General features: G+C 47.4%; 1 protein-coding gene across 1 annotated transcript in view; it reads left to right on the plus strand.

Annotated features, from left to right (window-relative positions):
- Nucleotides 1-3,577, plus strand: part of LOC106815214 (guanylate cyclase 32E-like) — a 48,312-nt gene that overhangs the window by 27,753 nt on the left and 16,982 nt on the right. The gene's annotated exons all lie outside the window — the stretch shown is intronic.

Raw genomic sequence — 3,577 nt, forward strand, 5'->3', positions numbered from 1 at the left:
CCATACAACCCACCTTCTCCTCTTTACCACACGAGTTCAATCACATCAGGACTTGCTCCGGGCAGATGAGTGAGGTCCATCTCACGTAAGCCCACATATCGCTCGGTCTGCCTGTACAAGCACGGCTATAGCCGGTTTTTTTACGCCTTCGAACTGGCTGGACGCGCAACTAGAGATCACGAGTCATACGAAACGTGTCATAAGTAACGGACATTTGTGTTTTACGAGAATGACACGGCTTGTTTAACAAATGAGGAGAGTGCTAGTACCTTCGAAGTGGTAGAAGAAGCGAGAAAGAAGTGGTTAGAAAAGCTGGAAGGGGAAGAAGTGACAGGCAGATTCAAAACCAAAGGGACAAGATCTTTAAATCGAGCCACTTGAAAAACGTTACAAGTTAGGCCGTGTATCTAGAACCTAGGGTAGTTTTAGTTTAGTGGGTAAACTTTGCGTGTTACATATGTACGTTGCATGCTACTATCGTATGTAGTGGCCTGAGCGCTCGACCGAGTCCTCTGAGTCCGGAGGGCTCGGGGAGACCGAGTCCCGCAGTCGAGTCCGAGTCATTGCACTCCGAGGCAGACGAGACGAGACAAGGGAAAACGGTTTTGCGAGGGCTAGACCGGCTCCTCGAGACCTTACAACACTCCGCGCGGCCCCCCCCTGTGTTGTTGTGTGATGTGTGGTGTGTGTGTGTGTGTGTGTGCGGCATACAGAGTTGTGTCGTGCTGGCGCATTGTTGCTAGGAGTGTTTTGCAAACGTTAATACAGAGTTGTGTCGTGCTGGCGCATGTTGCTAGGAGTGTTTTGCAAACGTTAATACAGAGTTGTGGCGTGCTGGCGCATTGTTGCTAGGAGTGTTTTGCAAACGTTAATACAGAGTTGTGGCGTGCTGGCGCATGTTGCTAGGAGTGTTTTGCAAACGTTAATACAGAGTTGTGGCGTGCTGGCGCATGTTGCTAGGAGTGTTTGCCAACAGTTAGCGCCATGTTGCCGCGCGTTGCTGTGTGTTGCTGCGAGTGACTTTTAAACGTTAACTCGGTGTTGTCGCTCGTTTCTATGCGTGTTCTATACGTTAATACAGTGTTTTCACAGTGTTGTCACGCGTTTCTGTGTGTGTTCTGTACGTTAATACAGTGTCATCACAGTGTTGCCGCGTTGTTCTATGAGTGTTCTGTATGTTAATACAGTGTTATCACAGTGTTGTCACGCGTTTCTGTGTGTGTTCTGTACGTTAATACAGTGTCATCACAGTGTTGCCGCGCGTTTCTGTGCGTGTTCTGTACGTTAATACAGTGTTATCACAGTGTTGTCACGCGTTGCCATCAGTGTTCCAAACATGACCACGATGTTGCTACAGTGCTGGCACCTGTTGCTAGGAGTGTTTCAGGGCAAGGCGACGCCTGTCCTCCAGGAGGCGTACCGATCGTTTCTCGGCATCGCAATAGCGCCACCTATCTACCCGCTGTATGAGACATTCCGCAAGCAGGTGAACCAGTATCTGGAGATGACACCGTTCTACTTTCACAACACGCTCTACTCCATTGGTCGACTCAAGATGGTAATATATCTATCAGGAGTAATCAGGAGTGGAGTTGTAATATTGTTATTCTTTACTCCTGATATCTATCTATATAGGGTAGCGTAGCATAGCTATCATAGAATAGCACAGCATAGCGTAGTGTAGCTTAGCGTAGCATAGCATAGCTATCATAGCATAGCATAGCTATCATAGCATAGCATAGCATAGCATAGCATAGCATTGCTTAACATAGCTATCATAGCATAACATAGCACAGCATAGCATAGCTTAGCGTAGTTTAACGTAGTAGTGTAGCATAGCATAGCATAGCATATCATAGCGTAGCATAGCATAGCATAGTGTAGCGTAGCGTAGCATAGCATAGCATAGCCTAGCCTAGCTTAGCATGCGTTATGTTTAATTGGTTTAGTGTGGATCGTTTGAGGATTAATTTCACGGCAGTCCTTCCGCATTAGAGATGTCGCATGTCAGTGTGCGCGTGTCACTTAAAAAAGACTTCCGCGGAGCAGGCTGCTGTCGGCTTCCAGCTATCCAATCACAGCCCCGAAATTAATTAGGAGAGATCAAGGATAAAAAGTGCGCGTTTGTGCGTTGTGCGTGCCTGATGCGTATATGAACGTCCATAGTTTATACGTTCACGTTAATATGGGATAACTTTAGATGCAGCGTTATACGCGCTCTACGTTTGTCCACGCCAAGCATTAATTATTGATATTTTAAATGAGTGAGAATAAAAATCGCTTTAATTTCATCAAAATAAAATTTCGCTTGGCTGCGTGAACTATGTCGGACAATGTTCAACGATGGGTATGATCGCGGAACCACTGCCGCCAGAGCCAGCGTCAGAAGTTTCAGGTTGATTCAATTCACGCGGGAAAACTTTCGACAGCAAGTCGATGGATCCTAAACGCGCACTGTTTATGCTAGTCATGTCGCATTTGTTCAAACATAACGGGGAGAGCGGAGTATTATATATAAAAGCAGGCCGTGCCATACAGTACAGCGCCCACCACCACGCCCGCACGCACGCGCTCCCGCACACACACACACACACCCGCACGCACGCACGCACTCCCGCGCACACACATACACGCGTGCGCTCTCTCTCCCTTTTATTTCCCCATCTCTCGCTCTCCTCTCTCTCTCACTCGTGCGCGCGCGCACACACACATGCACATACGCACACACACACACACACACACGCCCCCCCCCCACACACACACATCCCACACACACATACACACATAATCTCTCGCATACACACACACACACTGACGCGCGCGCGCACGTACGCATGAATACACTCACTAAGTCGCAAGTCGCATGTCTTGTCCCGCGGACGAATCCAAACGGTCGATGTACCGCGAACAATTCTCAGTGCCTAGAATTAGAATTATCTTTCTCCGTCGCACGTAGCAGCTGCGCTGTCCAGTGAACACTGCTCCCGTCCGCCCAGCCTGTCGTCTAGCAATGTCAGGTTCAGCTGAGGATCGTATAGACCGAGAGAAAAATTCTTGGCCATTTACACCTATTCCGAGTGTAACCTTCGCAAACTACAGTGACGGAAAATGTTAGCGGCGAATAGCGTAAGACTAGCTGGGGATCGTGTGACAGATAGAACACCTCTTTTAATGAAATCAACAATGTTCGGCGTAGACGCGGCGGGGAGCGAGGAAACGGTCCTCATGCTTGAGTGTGCTGAGGGAGGGAGCGATCGAACGAGCGGGATAAGTGATATCGGAAAGTCTAGCTGTACTATTTAGATCATAGAAAAATGGGGTATAAAATGGCCGAGGCGCGCTTAGGAAAGTACATGATTAATGTAAACACTCGTGCGTTTTTAGTTTTTGCATTAACACAAACATTGCAAAATATCCCAAATGACCACAGTCATATTTGTAAATGTTTCTGTAAACAGAAACGCACCTGTGAATTGAAGTACGATGTTAGTGAAGAGAATTATAGATCAAAAACCTAGACTAGTCCTATCCTAACCATGTTATATATAGGCAACTTATCACCCCTCTTATCTGATCG

This window comes from Priapulus caudatus, unplaced genomic scaffold, assembly GCF_000485595.1.
Source record: "Priapulus caudatus unplaced genomic scaffold, Priapulus_caudatus-5.0.1 Scaffold1066, whole genome shotgun sequence".
NCBI classification, from domain to species: Eukaryota; Metazoa; Priapulida; class Priapulimorpha; order Priapulimorphida; family Priapulidae; genus Priapulus; species Priapulus caudatus.